The sequence below is a fragment of the Macaca nemestrina genome, chromosome 4, assembly GCF_043159975.1.
Source record: "Macaca nemestrina isolate mMacNem1 chromosome 4, mMacNem.hap1, whole genome shotgun sequence".
Taxonomy (NCBI): domain Eukaryota; kingdom Metazoa; phylum Chordata; class Mammalia; order Primates; family Cercopithecidae; genus Macaca; species Macaca nemestrina.
Window position 1 is genome coordinate 69,084,678 of NC_092128.1, and position 23,414 is coordinate 69,108,091.

Below are 23,414 nucleotides of genomic sequence, written 5' to 3' on the forward strand. Positions count from 1 at the left end.
TTTATTTATTTTGATTCATATTTGGAGTCATAGCATGTAGCTTTACCTTTATTTTAACTTGGTTATAGGGGAAAATGAAGATAAATGATAGTCTTCCCTCCTCTGTTTGCATATGTTGTTCTTTATTTCTCTAAACTAGAGATGTGCTGAGTGTAACACAATATGTCACTCTTAAATGGGTTGCTACTTCTATCTGTCACATTTGATCAGAAGACACACAGGTTTGGGGTAAGAAACATGCAAATAAAAATCAGAGAAATAAAAACAATTTCCATTTTCACTTAAAAATTCACAAACTGTGGTGCTCTGAGCAGCATATGGTGGTTAAGAAAATATGTCTTTCATTTGTCTTGCTTTCATAGAAAACGCGATTTGGAGAAAGTGAATGTTGAAAATGTTATCGTTTAGCTGTCCGAGCATTTTGGAGATATCACTTAATTATCACTTAATGAAGATATCACTTAATTAAAACAGAGACTATGAAGTCTCGTTCCCCTCCTGTCTTGAGCCTAATGTGACCAAAGAGGTGAGATGTGATATTTTAACTCATTGGTTGATGAAAACATTTTGTATAATCTACCCAAATAGTCAAAATTTCCAAAGCAAAACATGGTGCTACAGTTGCCCTTTGGTTCTTCATCAAACGAGTGCCTTATAAAAGCCGCAACAGTGTTTGACACAACAGAAGCCTAAGCAACACTTAGAATAAATAAACAATTATCAACATCTAAATCTCACCATTAGTCAAATCTCAGCCTGCCCTCTCTGCCTGTAGAATCTTGTCTGCCATGATGACTCTTATTTTTAGTTTTTAGTTTTCTCTCTCTGATTTGTAGATTTCACCTCTCTTTTGCTAGTAAAAAGCTCCACAAAGCACAATTTTTCACTTGTTATGATTAGAAAGCCCCATGAAATACAACATAATTTATTGTGTATGAAACAATTCTGTGCCTATTGATTCTACCTGTTTTAAGAAAAAAAGAAAAAACTTTAATTACCAAAAAAAAAGCCATTAATGTAATTTTATTAATATTTTAAGGTTAATTTGTTCAGTTTCAGAAGACTCATGTGTCACATCTGGTAAACTAAATCCAGGGATTTTTGTAAAAAGTAGTTGTGAACGGTCAAATGAAAAAGTAGAAGAAACGGTGTGAAGAGGTAAGAAAAAGAGAAGTGAGAACTTGGAATTAGAAGTTGCTGATCTGCTACATAGTACCTTGGACTAATCTTTTAACTCTCTGAGATTCCATTTACACTGATATGAGACTAATAATATTTGTATCACCAGGTTGCTCAAGGAGAATATGAAATGATATATATGAATACCTTCTTCAGCTACAAAACACTTAACATGTTATCTACCATTTCTCAGTAAAACTATAGAATTTTAAGATAGAGTATATCTAATAGGAGATAGCTTATAAAATAATAATAATATCTTGAAGATTTATTATGCATTAACATCAGCTAACACCCAAGACATTTTTTGGCATTTCATGACTCTCCTGTTTTTAGAAAGCCAATCGATGACTATTTTCTGTATTCATATTTCCAGCTGAAATATACTTTTTTGATATGATAATTTTTACCTAAAAACATTTATTGATTTTGTAGCAAGTCACGATAAAAAACAATAAATACTACTTTTCAACCTGGGTAATTCTGCCTTGAAGTCATATTTAAAATTATCAGTAGAAAGAAAAGTTATTTTGTTTGGATCAAAGACTAAGACAGTGACTACATCTGCCCATCCTCCGTCCCCTCACTCTTGGGAATTTTTACTTTTGTTGTGTATTTATCTACAGTTGTTAGCTCAACACTGTCACCCAAGGTCTTGAGATCTGGAACAGCTGCAACTACAGATCAAAAGTCCTCAGAAAGCAAAATTTCTTGGTGATGGCAAAAGAGAAGTAAAATACTTTTCCAAAAGTAGTATTTGAGAAACACTTTGGAATAAATCTAAACTCACTGTAAACAGTCTCGTTTAGACTTATCTTTGATAGACTCTACTTTACTTAGATCATCGTTTTAATTTTGACTTCTATCCAGAAGTTGATGCCCAAATTTTTACAGGAAAAAAAAATACATGTTTCTCAACTCTAAGGAATGAATGCATCTAGTGCTCCTTCTCCAAGACAGAAACAGGGATAAAGCAAGAAAACAAAAAAAGATGAACCCAGAATATTTTGGACCATAGTTAGAAAATTGTCAAAGAAAGATGGAGCATGTTAAAAGGATATAGGAGCCAACCAAATGGACAATTTGGACTTCGAAATAGATAATAATATTAATGTGGGATAAACCATCAACTAAAATAAGAACCATGAGTCTATGCTGTTATACATGAATAAATAGAAAATTTGAAAGCTTAAGGAGAAATGGTATATGTATATAGTTTCAAAGTACATTCTCACAAAATACTGATTAATTAAAAGGAGAAAATTAGCAACTTTGCAGTGCAGTAGCCTGGCAGACATCACCTTAATGAAGTGATCAAAGTCAACAGTATCAAAAACGAAATAAACTAAAATATTTTGCCAGTTGATAGAATGCAATGAGAAAATCACAGCATCCCATGCACTTAATGAGGAACATGAGCCAACTCCAAGTAAAAGGCCATACTACAAGATAACTGTACAGGAATCTTTAAAAACTTCAAGGTCATGAAAGCTAAGGAAAAACTGAGGAACTGTTTCAGATGGAAAGAAACTAAAGAGGAATATTTAAATGCAATGCATGGTTCTGAACTCCATCATTCTGCTCTAAAGGTCACTATTGGTGTGATTGATGAAACCTGAATGATGTCTGAGGTTTAGATGGCAGTAATGTCCCAATGTTTATTTCTTGGTATTGATGGTTATTGTGGTTATGTAGAAGATATGTTGTTTGAAGAAAATACACACTAAAATACTCAAAGGTTATGAAACATCAAGTCAGCAACATATCCTCAAATGAAAAGGTTTTACAATACACTTGCAACTTTTCTGTAGGTTTGAGATTGTAATATATTCATGAATATCAAAAACAAATTATTACAGTGAATAGGAATTGATCCACAGAAAAAACCTTGATTATCTTAATAGCATTTCTTAATTTAATTTAATTGAAGAAAAAATCAATGAAAATAAAATAGAATTATATTTAGTGAAACGTAAAATCCCATTCACACCTTTCCTACTTCTCAATCGACTTTCCAAGTGGAAACACTATTATTGGCCTTTTCCTGTGAATGTATATGTATGAGAATGGCAATGTAACAAAGGGTTAATACCATACCATTAGGCAGCTAGTCTGTCTGAGTTCAAATCCCTCTGAGTTCAAATCTAGTCTTAGCGTTCTGCAAATCTGAGAAAGTTACTTAGCTTCTCCTCACAGTAATGCCTTCATTTCGGCAACTGAGTTGGTAATCACATCTAATGAATAAGGTAGTTATAAAGATTAAATGGTATAATACATATAGAGGTCCTAGAATTATGTTTGCCCATAATAATCATGCTCTTATAGACAGTGTGTCTAGTTTTCCACTAAAAAATGTGATCAAAATATACATATAGTTGTGCAACTTTACTTTTCTGTGTGTATAATATACATACAGTTGTGAAACTTTACAATCAATATTCCACATTGCTTTTTTGTCTTGTTTTAGTAAAAATTATTATTGTAATTTTTCTTAATAAAACTATCATAAACACGTCTTTTCATCTACGATTTCAGAGGAGAGCTCATGCTCAGGTCAAAAATTCTACAACTCTGCTGGTTATCCATTTTTTTCGAAGGACCCAAAGTGCTTTTCTCTACATGGTAGCTCCATTCAGAATTACCTTTGAGACACTCCCGATAGCACCAGGATGTCTGACTGACAACCTGAGATCACAAGTTGCCCTCTAAGTGCCAGGAGATGGACAGCAGCTGATGTGCTCAGCATTCAGGGGAACCAGGAAAGCCAGTACAGGTGGAAGGGACCAGAAAGATGAGGTAAGACCAGTCCCAATGAGATGAGCTGGGTACCTCAGTTGGAAATGCAGAAATCACCCACCTTCTGTATTGATCTCACTGGGAACTGCAGACCGGAGCTGTTCTTATTCTGTCATCCTGGCTTGAAGCCACGAGTTTCAAGCCACGGTGGGTGCAGCCCACGGAGGATGAGCCAAAGCAGGGTGGGGTGTCGCCTCACCCAGAAAGCAAAAGGGGTTGAGGAACTCCCTCTCCTAGCCAAGGGAAGGCATGAGAGACTGTGCCATGAAGAAGAGTGCACTCTGGTCCAGATATTATGCTTTTTCCACCATCTTCGCAACACGCAGACCAGGAGATTTCATCAGGTGCCTACGCCACCAGGCCCTGGGTTTCAAGCACAAAACTGGGCAGCCATTTGGACAGACATCAAACTAGCTGCAGGAGTTTTTCTTCACACCTAAGTGGCACCTGGAATGCCAGCAAGACAGAATCATTCACCCTCCTGGAAAGGGGGCTGAAGCCAGGGAGCCAAATGGTCTAGCTCAGCTGATTCCGCCCCCACAGAGGCCAGCAAGCTAAGATCCACTGGTTTGAAATTCTCGCTGCCAGCACAACAGTCTGAAGTGGATGTGGGATGCTCAAGCTTGGTGACAGGAGGGGCGTCCACCATTACTGAAGCTTGGGTAGGTGGTTTCCCATCACAGTGTAAACAAAGCCACCTGTAAATTCGAACTTGGTGGAGCCCACTGCAGCTCTGCAAAGCCGCTGTAGCCAGACTGCCTCTCTGGATTCCTCCTTTCTGGGCAGGGCATCTCTGAAAAATAGGCAGCAGACCCAGTAAGGGGCTTGTAGATAAAACTGCCATCTCCTTGGGACAGAGCACCTAGGGGAAGGGGCAGCTGTGGGCGCAGCTTCAGCAGACTTAAATGCTCTCGCCTGCTGGCTCTGAAGAGAGCAGTGGATTTCCCAGCACAGCACTGAAGCTCTGCTAAGGGACAGACTGTCTCTTCAAATGGGTCTCTGACCCCTATGCCTCATGACTGGGAGACACTTCCCAGCATGGGTCAACAGGCACCTCATATAGGAGAGCTCTGGCTGGCATCTGGTGGATGCTCCTCTGGGATGAAGCTTTCAGAGGAAGGAACAGGCAGCAATCTTTGCTGTTCTGCAGCCTCCGCTGGTGATACCCGGGAAAAGACAGTCTGGGGTGGACCGCCAAGCAAACTCCAGCAGACCTGCAGCAGAGGGGCCTAACTGTTAGAAGAAAAGCTAACAAACAGAAAGGAATAGCATCAACATCAACAAAATGGATGTCTATACAAATACCCCATCCAAAGTTCCCCAACATCAAATACCAAAGGTAGATAAATCCACAAAGATGAGGAAAAAAGAGTGCAAACACCAGAAAATTCCAAAAACCAGGATGTCTCTTCTCCTCCAAAGGATCACAACTCCTTGCCAGCAAGGGAACAAAACTAAACTAACAAAACTAAATGGAGAATGAGTTTTGATAAATTGACAGAAGTATGCTTCAAAAGGTGGGTAATAAACTCCTCCAAGCTAAAGGAGCATGTTCTAACCCAATGCAATGAAGCTAAGAACCTTGAAAAAAGGTTAGAGGAATTGCTAACTAGAATAACTGGTTTAGAGAAGAACATAAATGACTTCATGGAGCTGAAAAACAGAGCAGGAGAACTTCGTGAAGCATACACAAGTATCAATAGCCAAATCATGAATGAACTCCCATTCACAATTGCTACAGAGAGAATAAAATACGTAGGAATACAACTTACGAGGGATGTGAAGGACCTCTTCAAGGAGAACTACAAGCCACTGCTCAAGGAAATAAGAGAGGACACAAACAAATGGAAAAATATTCCATGTTCATGGATTGAACGAATCAATATAATGAAAATGGCCACAGTGACCAAAGTAATTTATAGATTCAATGCTATCCCCACAAAGCTACCATGGATTTATTCACAGAATTAGGAAAAAACCACTTCAAATTTCATATGGAACCAAAAAACTCCTGTATAGCCAAGACAATCCTAAGCAAAAAGAGTAAAGCTGAAGGCATCACGCTACCTGACTTCCAACTATACTACAAGGCTACAGTAACCAAAATAGCATGATACTGGTACCAAAACAGATACATAGACCAATGGAACAGAAAGCCTCAGAAATAACACCACACATCTACAACCATCTGATCTTTGACAACCCTGACAAAAACAAGCAATGGGGAAAGGATTCCCTGTTTAATAAATGCTGTTGGGAAAACTGGCTAGCCATATGCAGGAAACTAAAATTGAACCCCCTTCTTTACACCTTCCACAAAAATTAACCCACGATGGAACAAAGACTTTAATCTAAGACCTAAAACCATAAAAGCCCTAGAAGAAAACCTATGCAACACCATTCAGGACATAGGCATGGGCAAAGACTTCATTACTATAACACTAAAAACAATGGCAACAAAAGCCAAAATTGACAAATGGGTTCAAATTAAACTAAAGATCTTCTGCATAGCAAAAGAAACTATGATCAGAGTTAACAGGCAACCTACAGAATGGGAGAAAATTTTTGCAGTCTATCCATCTGACAAAGGGCTAATATCCAGAATCTACAAAGAACTTAAATTTATGAAAAACAAACAAACAGACCCATCAAAAAGTGGGCAAAGGATATAAACAGACACTTCTCAAAAGAAGACATTTATGTGGACAACAAACATTTGAAAAAAAGCTCATCATCACTGGTCATTAGAGAAATGCAAATCAAAACCACAATGAGATACCATCTCACGCCAGATAGAATGGCGGTCATTAAAAACTCAGGAAACAACAGATGCTGGAGAGGATGTGGAGAAATAGGAATGCTTTTACACTGTTAATGGGAGTGTAAATTAGTTCAACCATTGTGGAATACAGTGTGGTGATTCCTCATAGATCTAGAACAAGAAATACCATTTGACTCATCAATCCCATTACTGGGTATATACCAAAGGATTATAAATCATTCTACTACAAAGACACATACACACGTATGTTTATTGCAGCACTGTTCACAATAGCAAAGACTTGGAACCAACCCAAATGTCTTATCACTGATAGGCTGGATAATGAAAATGTTGCACATATACACCAGGAAATACTAAGGAGTCATAAAGAAAGAAGGGTTAATGTCTTTTTCAGGGACATGGATGAAGCTGGAAACCATCATTCTCAGCAAACTAACACAGGAACAGAAAACCAAACACCGCATGTTCTCACTCATAAGTGGGAGTTGAACAATGAGGACACATGGACACAGGGAGGGGAATATCACACACCAGGGCCTGTCGGGGGTTGTGGGGCTAGGGGAGAGATAGCATTAGGAGAAATACCTAATGTAGATGACGGGTTGATGGGTGCAACAAACCCACCATGGCATGTGTCTACCTATGTAACAAACCTGCACGTTCTGCACATGTATCCCAGAACTTAAATATGCAGAAAAAAAAAAAAGAAAGAAAAAAAGATGAGGTAAGACTGTCCTTACTTCTGGAGGTTGATGGTAGCAGTTAAGTTGAGAATCAAGTACCCAAGGTGAATCAGAATTGAAGTTTAAGAGTGTGTGCTTAAGACACCAGAAGTCACTGCTGCCCATGGTAGCTTGGCAGAGCTTGTAGGAACAAGTGAATCTCAAAGGTCTAGGAAGAAAGGCAGCAGAAATCAGGACTCAGCAATGAAAGGAACAGAAATAGGCTGAGAGAGTGGGCCACAGAAACACGTAAACATGAACAACAACAGGAAAATTTACTCTGCTGGCACTGATCCAAAACTGTGCTTCATTTTAGGACATTTTCTATGAAGGCAAGAATCAATTTCCAGCTTGTCTGACTTGAGTATGGTAAAAGGGTCATGTTTGGTTGAACCTGAGATAAGAGGCGCAAGCAGGTCCTGATAATGGCAAGCCTAGAGTGTATCATCAAAGATAGCACACAGGCTGATCTTAGGGGCCACAAGCCACCTATAACTGTTATGAAACCCAGTGATTTCCAAATATTCTTCAATGCCTATAATATGCAGCACGAAAGACAGAAAGAAACTTTGTTGAAATGGGATTCTGTCAGGAATTTATTTTTAACTTTTTTTAACTACTCTGGCACCAACATCTTTTGCATAGTAAGAAATGGTTCTTTCTCTTCAAGAAGCAATTGATTCTGTTATAGGGAATCTTTAATGTAAGGTTTAGTAAAATTGTAAAAAATGTGGCTATTTTTATTAAGCACACTGAGGAAAGAGAGAATTTTGTACTTTAAGATGTATCCATTTGAATGAAGAATAATATTCTAATACCAGTTACAAATTGTACTGAAAAATGAAACAGAGGAAATATTTGGCCTGGGTGACAAAGGAACCAGTCACTTTCTACTCTGGATTCTGAGGCTTTGGGTTTTGTTGGAGAAAGGGAATCAGTAGCTTAGTAGCTGTCACCTCGCACAGCTCCAGAATGCACCATTTGCATAGTGGTGCATGTAATGATGTTCCCTGGTGTTGTGCAGCCAGCACAGCCTGCATTGTTAAAAGTAGCAGCCTTGCTACAGGTCTTTCTCTTTAAAGCTTGTTCTACAATGATCTGCATTGGATTTGGCCCTTTCTGTAATCACATTCGTATTCTTGGTCTTCACTTTTGCAGTTGTTTAAAGATGAGTTTAAGAACAGCATTTTCAATTTATTTCCATAGCAGCTTTGATAGCCTTGGCATGCTCTTTAGAATGCTTCCTGCACACTAGGCCTTAAGAGCTAACTGTCTTATACCTGATCTCTGCCATGCCAGAATTAAATTTCTTCAGCGTAGTATTCCTTCTTCGCTACAGAGAGAGAATGTTATCTTATTTCCTTAAGCAGGAAAAACCACTTTTCAATTAGAGTCATAGCTAAAATTATATCCTGATGTACAACTCCTTGACACTACAAAATGAATGTTGGCATTACTCTTTATTAACATTACACACAATATTTGTAGGCTATACACCATTTTGCAACACATAGGACATGCTAAAATTATGTAGTAATATCAATATGAATAAGACCTAGTCTCTCTCCTCAAGTTACTTTCAGTCTAATAAAGGAGTGATAAGGAGCACAAAAAATTAAAATTCAGGGTGTTCCTTGAGGGAAGTGTATGTAATTTCACTGGCTTCTGGAAGGCAAGTACTCCTATTCTCTGTGTTCTCAACCACAAGCACATACTTTAATAATTATTTGGCAATTAAACAAGTGCTATTTTAGCATATGAACAAAAGGTTCTATTAGCCTGGAATGTGACAACAAATCTTATTGATTGTTTGAAATAAAAGTGGTTCAAAGAGGAAATAATATTCAATCTTGAGTTTCAAAGACAAATAAGATACTGGTAGGCAGAGAAAAGACAAACCCTCCGGGCACAGACAATAGTGTGAGCAAAAGCATCTATACAAGTTCATTCTCTGTCCCTGGAGCTCTCTTCCCCAGAGGTCAATGCCTCTCACCCCTCAGTTCACTCGGGTCTCTCCTCAGATGTCATCCCACCAGAGACTCCTGCCTCATGACCTTTGTTAAAATAACACTTTATCCATCACTCTCTTTCCTTTTGCCTCTTATTAAATGTACTTCTTATTTCTAACTTAAATACATACCTAAATTTTCTCCTAATTTTTAGTATCTGTCTCCCTGATTTAAATGTAAGCTCCGTAAGACAAAAAAAAAAAAATACTATTTTGTCCACGGTTGAAGCCTCAGATCCAAGAACAGTACTTCACACAGAGAAGATAGTTACTAGGAATAATATTTTTTTTTTAATTTGGAGTCAAGGAATTAAGTAGAAACAGGAAAATATAATTAACTGGAAGCCTTGATTATTAAGGATAGCTTTAACTAAGGAGCATTCCCTTCTCTGGTTCAGCTCAATGAAAAAGTGAATACTTGATCACCACACACTCCACTTGGGAGAAACCCAGGGTTACCACCATCACTCCACCACAGAAGCTCTCTTTGCCCTACCCTAAATAAAGGTGCTGCACTTTTTGTAAGCTGCTGATCTCTTCACAATGGCAAATTCAGTCATTTCCAAGCATACTTTTATACTTGCAAAGGGATAGGCCTTATATTACCCGAAGAAGGTACCCTGGTGTCTCAGGCAATGAACAGGGCCAGGTAGCTGCAAAAAGTTCCTGTCCTTTCTGTTAAGCTACCAGGGCAGGTGGAAGAGCAAAGCAGGTGGGGGCTTAGGCAAATCTGCACTCTTGCTCCTTACATGCAGGCACAAGCATCAGCCCCAGTGGAGACTAAAGAACAGTTCTCTGGGCACTGGGGGACTTTCCAGAAAGAAGCAGAGCTGCCTTTGCTGCACAGAAGAATCCACATGGGCAGTGGTGGGTAGCAAGTGGTAGTAACCCCTACCCAGCTCCCATGTATTTGCCAAGGTAGGTCTCACATCTGTAGTGTTCCACTAGCAGCAGTTTGCTGGGTTTTAGTAGCCTGCACTGAGAACTCAAAACTGCCCCAGGCCACATGCCTTCCCTGCTGAGATTGAAACCATGGCTTTGAAAGCACACCCCTTCCCTCTGCCCATGATGCAGGGGCATCCAGCTCCTGCATCCATGGATACAGCACACTTCCCACTCACCTCTCAGTTCTGGCCAAGGGAGTTTGTCTTCACTCAATATTGTATCACAAATCCTAATTGGGAGCTTCCCTCAAACCGTGACCACCACCCAAGTTAACTGGTGGACTTCTGCAACATCCCCTGTGAGATAGGATCAGTAATGGCTTTCCTCCATCCCCACTGGAGTCTGGGAGTGTACAGAGAGCACATCCCCATGCCGCTCCTTCTCATCTGCTCCCCACCACTCACTAAATCAGCTCCAGTGCTGGGAAGGATTAAGACATTCCCCTGTGGTCTGGATTACCAGGTTTCCCAGTGGGAGTGTGTGTCACAGAGGCAGTCTCTCTCCCCTCACACTCTGGAGACTTGTAGTTTTCTGCCTGGCTCACAGTGTAGGCTGCAGCCCGCCTCTTCTTTCAAAGGGTCTGTGGTTTCTTTCAGTGTGTTCCTGTTAAGTTCCTACATTGCCTCTTGGAAAATAGTCCACAGCACGAATTTCTACACACTATTTTGTCTTTCCGGGTGGGTGAGGCATGCTAACAACGCCTCCAATCCAGCATCGAAATCATCATTCCTGACGCAAGTCAGTGTCTAGGTGTTTCAAAATGCTGAGAAGTTGGTTGGAATTCTACCAAAACTATATGTCAATGAGGTTAAAATTTTTATATGTAATATATAACACATATTATATATTTATAATTATATTTAATTCCTTCCTTCTAAGAATGTGGCAAACTGCTCTATTTTAGCTATTTTAAAATGTTTTTCAATACTTTTTTTAAGTAAAAAACATGCCAATAATCAGATATTGTCTAAAAATATGGCAAGATTTAGGAGCCGATAAGCAGAAACCTAGGAATCAAAGCTCTTCATAGAATTCTTGTGATGAATCAAATACTTTTGCCTATATATCTGATTGGACTAAATGGAAACACAGCCTTGTCTCACTCTTGAATGCTCAATGGCCATGAGCCATACATAGGCTTATAAGTTTTCAGACTATACTAACTGAAGACAGAACTGACAGTTTAAAAGATTTGTCTAAGTTTAGACATCTAATTAGACATAATGTTAGAAACCAGAACTCTTGTGGCTTCAGTAAAGCAATTCCAGCACTCAAATCACTCATTCCTAATAAATATGTATATATGTCTCAGGCAGCGAGTGGATTAATGAGTCTACATTTTTCCAACAAGTCAGTTAATTGTTAACATGGGTTTTTGCAGATTTCTCATCCATACATATGCAAAAACTTCTTTGGACACAAGAAATTTAATCTCAAAAATATGACATAGATTTAGTGTCTTATAAATAAGCCTAAACAATACTAGTAACATTTTGATATAGTTTTGCTTGGGTGCAAGACCCTTAATCCTGTCAACCAGACCCATTTTCTTAGTCAATAAATGAAAAGAAAACTTTTTTATCTGATTATTTACAGGAAAGCCCACCTTAATCATTTTAACCAAATATAACCCATTATTGCTTATTATCCAAATAGAATTCTCCCAACTATTCTTTAAAACTCTTAGCAGGGAAATAGAGTAAGGATTAGGACTGCCAAAAAACAGTACTTCACCTTTGAATATACTTTTACACTTCTTTTAAGATGTAAGAAAACATAGTATAAAGAATATAAACTTGACTAACCAGCATTGTAAAGAGAAGCATCATAGCATCATATGTATATGTATATATATGTATGTGTATGTACATATATATCATATGTATGTGTGTGTGTGTATATATATATGTGCATATATGTGTGTGTATACACACACAAACACACACACACACACACATAAGTAGCTGGGCAGCCACACGTGTAGTCCCAGTTACTCTAGAAGCTGAGGTGGGAGGTTGAAGCCAGAAGTTCCATGCTGCAGTGCACTATGACCATGCCTGTGAATAGCCTCTGCACTCCAGTCTAGACAACATACTGAGATCCCATCTCTTACAAAGAGAGAGAGAGAGAGAGACAGAGAGAGACGAAATTACATTCCTGTCCTTAGCCTTTATTCACATCAGTAAGAGCACTTTGCTTCAACTTTCAGACCCAGTGATGCTTGAGCACATCATTTTTTATTATATGACTTAAAATGATGATTAGGAGAAATCAGGAGTTAATAGGAGACAGGAATCAAGGAAACTAGATACTATACATATACCAAGGGTCATGAAAATAATACAGAATACGTTTGGTTTCCACCATCTCTCTTTTACTTATTTGCTGAAACATCATGAATCAGTTACTTAAATCTTTCTGACATGAAGTTTATCCAATGTAATAAAGACAGATTCCTGAGAGGACTAAATTGGCAATTTTTGTATATTTCAAGAATACTGTGAGGTTTAATACAGTCACATCAGCCATACGTGAGTACTGAGTACTTCAAAAGTGACCAGTCTGAATTAAGATATGCTATAATAGTCAAATGAATCCTGGATATTTGAAGACTTAGTACCCAAGTAGCAAAATATATCATTCATAATTTTACATTGATTGCATGTTGAAATGATATTTTAGATATATATACAGTTAAATCAAATATATTAAAATTCATTCTACTTTTTTTTACTTAACATTGCTACTAGAATATTTGAAAATACAAATATTTCTATTGCACAGCATTATATGAATATTTTGCCATTTCCCCACCTAGACCAAAATCACCTTGACAGAAAGGGTTCTCTGTCTTATTTATCTTGTGGTCCCAGGATCTAGTAAAAATCCTGACACAAAGAAAACCTCAAATAAATATGTGTAAAATTTATAATGAGTAAAAATAACAATTTTAATCAGGAGTTCTTAATGCAGTTTCCTAAAGAACGATTATTGCCCTTATAAATATACAAACTCAAACCACATTTCCTTGATTTCCTATCCCATTACTCAGGTTTTCAAATAATACTTGTTCTGGTCTCACTGTTTCCCATAACTTATGAGTCAAAGGAGAAATTACAAGTAAAATTAGAAAACATATTGAACTAAATGGAAATTAAAATGCAACATATTCAATTTTAAACAGTGTCTAGAAGAATATTTATGGCTTTACAAGGGGAAGAAATCCTAAAATTAATTATTTAAATTTCCATCTTAAAATAGTTTGAAAAAAAGCAGAGCAAATTAAGCTCAAAATAAGCAGAAGGAATGGAATAATAATTTTAGTAAGAACAGATTCTACTGAAATAAAAATAGGAAAATGAATGTGCCCCAAAGCTTATTTTGATAAAGTCCTAGACAGACAGTTCAGAAAAAAAAAGATTCTACAATTAATATTAACACCATAACAAAAGCCCATTACAAACAATGTACTGTGAATAAATTCAACATAAGTACAATGAACAAATTCAAAACTAACAAAACACATTAGAATGGAAGATACCTTGAATAATTCATGTTATTTAAGCTAACTGAATCTGTAGTTTCATACTCCCCACAAAAAAAAGTCTAGACCCATGTGGCTCTAATGGTTAATTGTATTAAAAAAAGAAAATGAAATAATATAAATTCTATGCATATTGTTGCAACAACTAGAAAGTGAGAGAGTACTTTCAAACCAATTTTATGAAGCTAGCATTACTATGATAAAAAATTGAGACAAAGACATTAAAATTAAAGTGCAGATCAATATATCTCAGGAACATAGAAACAAAAATCCTTAAGAAAATTTTAACAAATGGAATCCCAAGACCAAAAGAAATGTGAATACCACCTGACCAAGTGTACAGTTCAAAGATATTTGACAAATGAACAATTCCAGTAGTACAAGTATAGTTTAACATTAAAAACAATTAGTGTAATTCACAGTACTGATAGATAAAAAAAAAAAAAAACAAAACCATACAGTTATTTCAACAGATGCAGAATATGCTTGGTCAAAATGTAACACTTATTGATGATAAACAACAAGCACAAAACAATAACTCATGGCAAACAACTAAACATTAAACTTAATGATGACAGACTAAAGGCTTTCACCCAGGATCAAAGGAAAACTAAAAATATGCACTTTCAACACACCTATTCAACATTTTCAACACACCTACTCAACATATAGAAGGACCTAGTTAGTGGAATAATACTAGACAACACATATGTAGCCTGTGGATAGAAAATGAAGCAAAAAAATTTTTTTACTTATAGATGAAATGATTCTTACAAATCCATAAAAAGAAACTGAAATTTAAAATGGGAAAACAAATGACCTGAAAAAAATGCACAAATGACTCATACAGAGACAATACATAAATTGTTTAAAAAAATCCTGAAATATAGCTCAGCACTATTAGTCGTCAGGAAAATACGTATAAAATCCACAATGTTATGTCATTATGCATCCATTACAACAGTTAAATCAGAAAGACATACAATATCATGTGTTGGTGAATATGTATAGCAATCTTATAAGTTTCTGGTGGGATTTTAAGTGGTACAAACTCTTGGGGAAACAGCTTATCTCAGTTTCTCAAAAACCCAACCATATGACTTATCAATCCTATATCTATGCATTTACTAAAGAGAAATAAAAGACATGTTTTTACACAACTTCAACATGCATGCTCATAGAATCTGTATTCATATAATCAGAAACTGGAAACAAACAAATATTTCACAATATGTGGGCAGATAAATACATTTTTGGTAATATCTATATAATGGTTTATTACTTACCAATAAATATGAATGAAGTACTGATAAATGCAGCTACATGATAAATCTGAAAAAACCATTATACTGAGGAACAGAAACCACATATAGAAGAGTAAATAATACTATGTGAATCTGTTTATGTGGAATTCTATAAAGGACAAAAATAATCTATAATGTGAGAAAGCAGATTGGTTTTTGCCTTGTGTTCAGGGTGTTTGTAAAAGTGCATGGGAATGAAGGCAGATTTCATTGTAAGGATCATGAATAAATTTTTGTGTATATATTTTTTATTTAAAATATAATAATAATTTGTCAAAACTCATTGAAACTTTCATTTGAGTATATTTTCTAATTTATAAACCATGCCTCAATAAACTCAACTGAAAAAAATAGGAAGTGGTTGCTAGGGAGAGGAAATAGATATGAAAAAGGTACACTCATGAGCAAAGGCACCTAGGGAGGAACACATAGGACATCTGTGGGAGTAGTGGCAAGTTCCATTCAATTGGAACAGAAGACAAATGAACAGAAATTGTTGCAACACAAATTAGAACATTAAATAGAGTTAGAACAGTGAAGGTCATAAACATCAGAATAAACATCTCAAACATTATTTGTAAACTGATAAGAATGAGTCAATTTTTGTTTGCCTTTCTCTGTTTTTCCTCACCTTTCCTCTATTCTCTTTCCTCCTTTCTTTTCTTTTTTTTTTCTTTTTTTTTTTTTTTTAAACATTTGGAGTAACATCCTCAGACAAGTAGATAGACAAGCCTCCAGCAAACAATAGGAGGAAGAATGCCATGATTCCTCCTTAAATTGTAGAAGCTCTTTGGCCTCTGCTGTGCATAATCTGCCTACCCATCAAATCACAAAATTTGTTTGTTTATATAATGTCATCCTTTCTCACAACTTTTAGCAACAGAGTTCTTAAGCTCTCAAGGGAACTGTCTATTTTAGGAACCATAAGGATTGGTCAAATATACTGGAATACTGCAAAGGCTAACAAATGAGATTCTTTATAAGACTATGAATCAAGTGAACTAAATATTAGGCAAGACAACGTTGTTGTATCCAGATGGCTAATTTGCATGGCTCTGTTTAACCCTTGATATTTTTCCACACACATTTCCTTATTATAAAGACTGTTTTAAGAAATACATTACCTCCTTTGGAGAGAAAAACACCTTGCAGAAATCAGGCTGCCGGATTTGAGTCTTGCTATTCACGTTTCTAAAATGAAGGCAAAAAGAGGTTTAAAAGATTTGGGACTTTGAAAAGGCAGTAGCTACTTTAGTAGCCTACAATGAATTGGTCTTTTCTTAGATTAACAAGCTAGTGAAGTTTTAAATACGAGCTTTTTAAAATAGAGTCTTGCTTGAAAAGTTCAAAATCAAAATTCAGATAGTGTTCTCAATATCACTATTATTTCAAAGTTAAATTAATGTGTGTAATTAAGTACCTTTCAAAGGTTTTATAGAAAACAAAACATTTAGGTGATATGAAGTTATAAAAATGTGTTAATATATGATATAAAAATACGATATCAATATAGCAATATGAGTGTTGTTACTTTTAATTTCCCATCAAGTAGGGATCCACAATCTTTGCCTTCAGTCTAAACACTACCAAAATTGTTTTCTATCTGTACATGGAACTCCTAAAAATTATCTCTATACTTAACTGTTTCAGCACATTCTTGTAATCTCATTGTATCGCACTTGTAAGTGTAGAATAAGATGTCTAAAAAGTAGCACAGAAGCATTATTTGGAGTAGAGGTGAAGCGGTGTCAATATTTGGTCATATCTTGCACCCTCTCTGAAATCCTCTCTTCTGTGAACTCACACAATCATTCCATGCCCATCCTGGTTGCTTTCCCCTAGGCAACTAAAGAAAAAAAGAAAGTCAGTAAGGAACAGAATAGAACATTTAATATTTGGAAATTATAGAGATCCACAAACCAAAGGAATTTGTTATTTATATTCTGTCAACATTCAGGCTGAAGCCAAAGAAATTGAGACAGATTTGAATTCTACTTCGCTGAGTGTTGCTTAGGAAAGTCACAAACTCTCCTAACCTCAGTTGTATCACCTATGTAAATGATGTCTCAGCTAACTATGAGAGCACTTTGTAGTATTAAACCATATTACAGACAGCTACCTGGTAACATCAGCATTAACAAAAGGCATGAATATGTGGAGACTTGAATTTGAGTCCTGACAGCACAATGTGTTAATTTTATGAGTTTGGTCTGTTTTCTAAATTTCTCTAAGCCTCAGTTTTCTAATCACTAAATTAATGATTGTATTTACTTCATAAAATAGTTGTGAAGATTAAGTGATAATCAATTTAAGGTAGCATGCAAAGTAGCTGATTTTTCCTCTGAAGCAATTCTAAGTGTTGGACACCCGCACAAGTAAAGTGACTCCCTCTTCTATAGATTCAAAACAAATGCAAACTCTTCAAACATAAGGCAGAACAAAATAAAACAAAATTAAAAATATGTAGTTGCAGATTGTTTAGCTTCTCCGGTAACCCTAATAACTGTAATAACTACTTCTTCCACATGTTTTTGTTGCTGTTGTTTTAGGTCAGAATGAATACACTCTCAGTAATCAACCTGATGTTTTCCTTCATCATATTCCATAATAAATGCTACCCGAGTATGCAAAGGGACCCAGTATGCAAATTTAATTCTGTTTTCTCCACAGCTACTGTTTTTTAAGAAATAGTTTTCAGTAATTTATCTATGTCCCTGAGTTGATCATTTCTTTTCCCATTTCCTTCTGTTTCATATACTCAGGAACCTAATGCTTTTTCTTCAATAGTTTAAAAATAATTATCCTCCACACAAAATAAACAATAATTACATGAACAGCAAAACAAGCTTTTAAAAATTCTCTTTTAATTAACAACTTGAGATCTGAAAAGTTTATAAATGATTGAAAAGTAAAAATAATATATTATCTTGCATAAAAAAAAATGAAGCAGCAGGCTGGGTGCAGTGGCTCACGCCTGTAATCCTAGAACTTTGGGAGGCTGAGGCAGGTGGATCACCTGAGGTCAGGTGTTCAAGACCAGCCTGGAAAACATGATGAAACCGCATTTCTACTAAAAATACAAAAATTAGCCGAATGTGGTGTTGAGCACCTGTAATCCCAGCTACTCAGGAGGCTGAGGCAGGAGAATCACTGGAAGCTGGGAGGCAGAAGTTGCAGTGAGCCGAGATTACACCACTATACTCCAACCTGGGTGAAGGAGTGAGACTCTGTCTCAAAAAAAACAAAAAAGAAAGAAAGAAAAAAAGAAACAAACAACAACAACAAACAAACAAAAAACAAAGCAGCCTAGGAGAAAAAAATGACTTAATAAAAGAAATAAATGAAATAGAGAAATATGAGCCAAATAGGTATTATAACCATAACATTTTCAATTCTATTTATAGAATCCAAATATCAACAATACACTCTTGTGATAAATCTGATTGAATTATCAGTGACAAGTGGAAGCTTCCAGTGTTGCTAAGTCAAGAGAGAACCGAAGCAATGTATTAACTACACATTTTGACAAATTTTTAAAAACCCTTCTATTAATGTATTAACCATTTATAAAAGAGATTTTAAGGAAATACAGAATTTGGGTAAAGTAATCATAAACTTTTGAAAAAGAAACTCTTTTATTATATTAATATGCTTAAGAAGGCAATGAAATAACTGGGTCTTAGGAGATCATCCTGGGAATATTATTATTATTATTATTTGGCACGGATTCTCACCCTGGTTGCCCAGGCTGGAGTGCAATAGCACAATCTCAGCTCACTGCAACCTTTGCCTCCCGGGTTCAAGTGATTCTCCTGCCTCAGCCTCCTGAGTAGCTGGGATTACCGGCATGCCACGATGTCCAGCTAATGTTTTCAATCTTTAGTAAAGCTGGGGTTTCACCATGTTGGCCAGGCTGGTCTCGAACTCCTGACCTTGTGATCCACCTGCCTTGGCCTCCCAAAGTTCTGGGATTACAGGCGTGAGCCCTGCGCCTGGCCAGGAATATTATTTTATCCAAGAGAAGTTTTCACCTGTCCTAATATTCACAGATTAACAGAATATGTATCAATTACTTAAATGAAGAGCTTGATAAGAATCTCCAAAAGGCTGATAGAAAGAGAATTGTAAAGGAGGAAACAAAGAAAGATTGGGCTTAAGAATGGCTAGTGGAGGGGAGCGGAGCAAGATGGCTGAATAGGAACAGCTCCAGTCTCCAACTCCCAGCACGAGTGACACAGAAGACCGGTGATTTCTGCATTTTCAACTGAGGTACTGGGTTCATCTCACTAGGGAGTGCCGGACAATCGGTGCTGGTCAGCTGCTTCAGCCCGACCAGCGAGAGCTGAAGCAGGGTGAGGCATCACCTCACCTGGGAAGCGCAAGGGGAAAGGGAATCCCTTTTTCTAGCCAGTGGAACTGAGACACACAACACCTGGAAAATTGGGTAACTCCCACCCCAATACTGCACTTTAAGCAAACAGGCACACCAGGAGATTATATCTCACAACTGGCCGGGAGGGTCCCACGCCCACGGAGCCTCCCTCATTGCTAGCACAGCAGTCTGTGATCTACCAGCAAGGCAGCAGCGAGGCTGGAGGAGGGGTGCCTGCCATTGCTGAGGCTTAAGTAGGTAAACAAAGCCGCTGGGAAGCTCAAAATGGGTGGAGCTCACAGCAGCTCAAGGAAACCTGCCTGTCTCTGTAGACTCCACCTCTAGGGACAGGGCACAGTAAACAACAACAAAAGCAGCAGAAACCTCTGCAGAAGCAAACAACTCTGTCTGACAGCTTTGAAGAGAGCAGTGGATCTCCCAACACGGAGGTTGAGATCTGAGAAGGGACAGACTGCCTGCTCAAGTGGGTCCCTGACCCCTGAGTAGCCTAACTGGGAGACATCCCCCACTAGGGGCAGTCTGACACCCCACACCTCACAGGGTGGAGTACACCCCTGAGAGGAAGCCTCCAAAGCAAGAATCAGACAGGGACACTCGCTGTTCAGAAATATTCTATCTTCTGCAGCCTCTGCTGCTGACACCCAGGCAAACAGGGTCTAGAGTGGACCTCAAACAATCTCCAGCAGACCTACAGCTGAGGGTCCTGACTGTTAGAAGGAAAACTATCAAACAGAAAGGACACCTACACCAAAACCCCATCAGTACGTCACCATCATCAAAGACCAGAGGCAGATAAAACCAGAAAGATGGGGAAAAAGCAGGGCAGAAAAGCTGGAAATTCAAAAAATAAGAGCGCATCTCCCCCAGCAAAGGAGCGTAGCTCATCGCCAGCAACAGATCAAAGCTTGACGGAGAATGACTTTGACGAGATGAGAGAAGAAGGCTTCGGTCCATCAAACTTCTCAGAGCTAAAGGAGGAATTACGTACCCAGTGCAAAGAAACTAAAAATCTTGAAAAAAAAGTGGAAGAATTGATGGCTAGAGTAATTAATGCAGAGAAGGTCATAAAGGAAATGAAAGAGATGAAAACCATGACACGAGAAATACGTGACAAATGCACAAGCTTCAGTAACCGACTCGATCAACTGGAAGAAAGAGTATCAGCGATTGAGGATCAAATGAATGAAACGAAGCGAGAAGAGAAACCAAAAGAAAAAAGAAGAAAAAGAAATGAACAAAGCCTGAAAGAAGTATGGGATTATGTAAAAAGACCAAATCTACGTCTGATCGGGGTGCCTGAAAGTGAGGGGGAAAATGGAACCAAGTTGGAAAACACTCTTCAAGATATCATCCAGGAGAACTTCCCCAACCTAGTAGGGCAGGCCAACATTCAAATCCAGGAAATACAGAGAACGCCACAAAGATACTCCTCGAGAAGAGCAACTCCAAGACACATAATTGCCAGATTCACCAAAGTTGAAATGAAGGAAAAAATCTGAAGGGCAGCCAGAGAGAAAGGTCGGGTTACCCACAAAGGGAAGCCCATCAGACTAACAGCAGATCTCTCGGCAGAAACTCTACAAGCCAGAAGAGAGTGGGGGCCAATATTCAACATTCTTAAAGAAAAGAATTTTCAACCCAGAATTTCATATCCAGCCAAACTAAGTTTCATAAGTGAAGGAGAAATAAAATCCTTTACAGATAAGCAAATGCTTAGAGATTTTGTCACCACTAGGCCTGTCTTACAAGAGACCCTGAAGGAAGCACTCAACATGGAAAGGAACAACCGGTACCAGCCATTGCAAAAACATGCCAAAATGTAAAGACCATCGAGGCTAGGAAGAAACTGCATCAACTAACGAGCAAAATAACCAGTTAATATCATAATGACAGGATCAAGTTCACACATAACAATATTAACTTTAAATGTAAATGGACTAAATGCTCCAATTAAAAGACATAGACTGGCAAACTGGATCAAGAGTCAAGACCCATCAGTCTGCTGTATTCAGGAGACCCATCTCACACGCAGAGACGTACATAGGCTCAAAATAAAGGGATGGAGGGAAGATTTACCAAGCAAATGGAGAACAAAAGAAATCAGGGGTTGCAATACTAGTCTCTGATAAAATAGACTTTAAACCATCAAAGATCAAAAGAGACAAAGGTGGCCATTACATAATGGTAAAGGGATCAATTCAACAGGAAGAACTAACTATCCTAAATATATATGCACCCAATACAGGAGCACCCAGATTCATAAAGCAAGTCCTTAGAGACTTACAAAGAGACTTAGACTCCCATACAATAATAATGGGAGACTTCAACACTCCACTGTCAACATTAGACAGATCAACGAGACAGAAAGTTAACAAGGATATCCAGGAATTGAACTCAGCTCTGCAGCAAGCAGACCTAATAGACATTTATAGAACTCTCCACCCCAAATCAACAGAATATACATTCTTCTCTGCACCACATCGCACTTATTCCAAAATTGACCACATAATTGGAAGTAAAGCACTCCTCAGCAAATGTACAAGAACAGAAATTGTAACAAACTGTCTCTCAGACCACAGTGCAATCAAACTAGAACTCAGGACTAAGAAACTCAATCAAAACCGCTCAACTACATGGAAACTCAACAACCTGCTCCCGAATGACTACTGGGTACATAAGGAAATGAAGGCAGAAATAAAGCTGTTCTTTGAAACCAATGAGAACAAAGATACAACATACCAGAATCTCTGGGACACATTTAAAGCAGTGGGTAGAGGGAAATTTATAGCACTAAATGCCCACAAGAGAAAGCAGGAAAGATCTAAAATTGATACTCTAACATAACAATTCAAAGAACTAGAGAAGCAAGAGCAAACGCATTCAAAAGCTAGCAGAAGGCAAGAAATAACTAAGATCAGAGCAGAACTGAAGGAGATAGAGACACAAAAAACCCTCCAAAAAATCAATGAATCCAGGAGTTGGTTTTTTGAAAAGATCAACAAAATTGACAGACCGCTAGTAAGACTAATAAAGAAGAAAAGAGAGAAGAATCAAATAGATGCAATAAAACATGATAAAGGGGATACCACCACCGACCACACAGAAATACAAACTACCATCAGAGAATACTATAAACACCTCTACGCAAATAAACTAGAAAATCTAGAAGAAATGGATAATTTCCTGGACACTTACACTCTTCCAAGACTAAACCAGGAAAAAGTTGAATCCCTGAATAGACCAATAGCAGGCTCTGAAATTGAGGCAATAATTAATAGCCTACCAACCAAAAAAAGTCCAGGACCAGGTGGATTCACAGCTGAATTCTACCAGAGGTACAAGGAGGAACTGGTACCATTCCTTCTGAAACTATTTCAATCAATAGAAAAAGAGGGAATCCTCCCTAACTCATTTTATGAGGCCAACATCATCCTGATACCAAAGCCTGGCAGAGACACAACAAAAAAAGAGAATTTTAGACCAATATCCCTGATGAACATCGATGCAAAAATCCTCAATAAAATACTGGCAAACTGGATTCAGCAGCACATCAAAAAGCTTATCCACCATGATCAAGTGGGCTTCATCCCTGGGATGCAAGGCTGGTTCAACATTCGCAAATCAATAAACATAATCCAGCATATAAACAGAACCAAAGACAAGAACCACATGATTATCTCAATAGATGCACAAAAGGCTTTTGACAAAATTCAACAGCCCTTCATGCTAAAAACGCTCAAT

General features: G+C 37.6%; 1 long non-coding RNA gene across 3 annotated transcripts in view; it reads right to left on the reverse strand.

Annotated features, from left to right (window-relative positions):
• The window catches only part of LOC105475461 (uncharacterized), a 143,351-nt gene extending 126,245 nt beyond the window's left edge, over positions 1-17,106 (reverse strand). For 2 of the 3 annotated variants that reach the window (XR_011621656.1, XR_011621655.1), the window contains exons 1-2: positions 16,923-17,105; positions 16,405-16,471 (exon numbers count right to left, since the gene is read on the reverse strand). This is a non-coding gene — a long non-coding RNA (uncharacterized lncRNA). Of the gene's footprint in view, positions 1-16,404; positions 16,472-16,922 lie in introns of all 3 variants that reach the window. The other variant, XR_011621657.1, reaches the window with a different exon arrangement.
• Between the last annotated feature and the right edge of the window lie 6,308 nt (positions 17,107-23,414).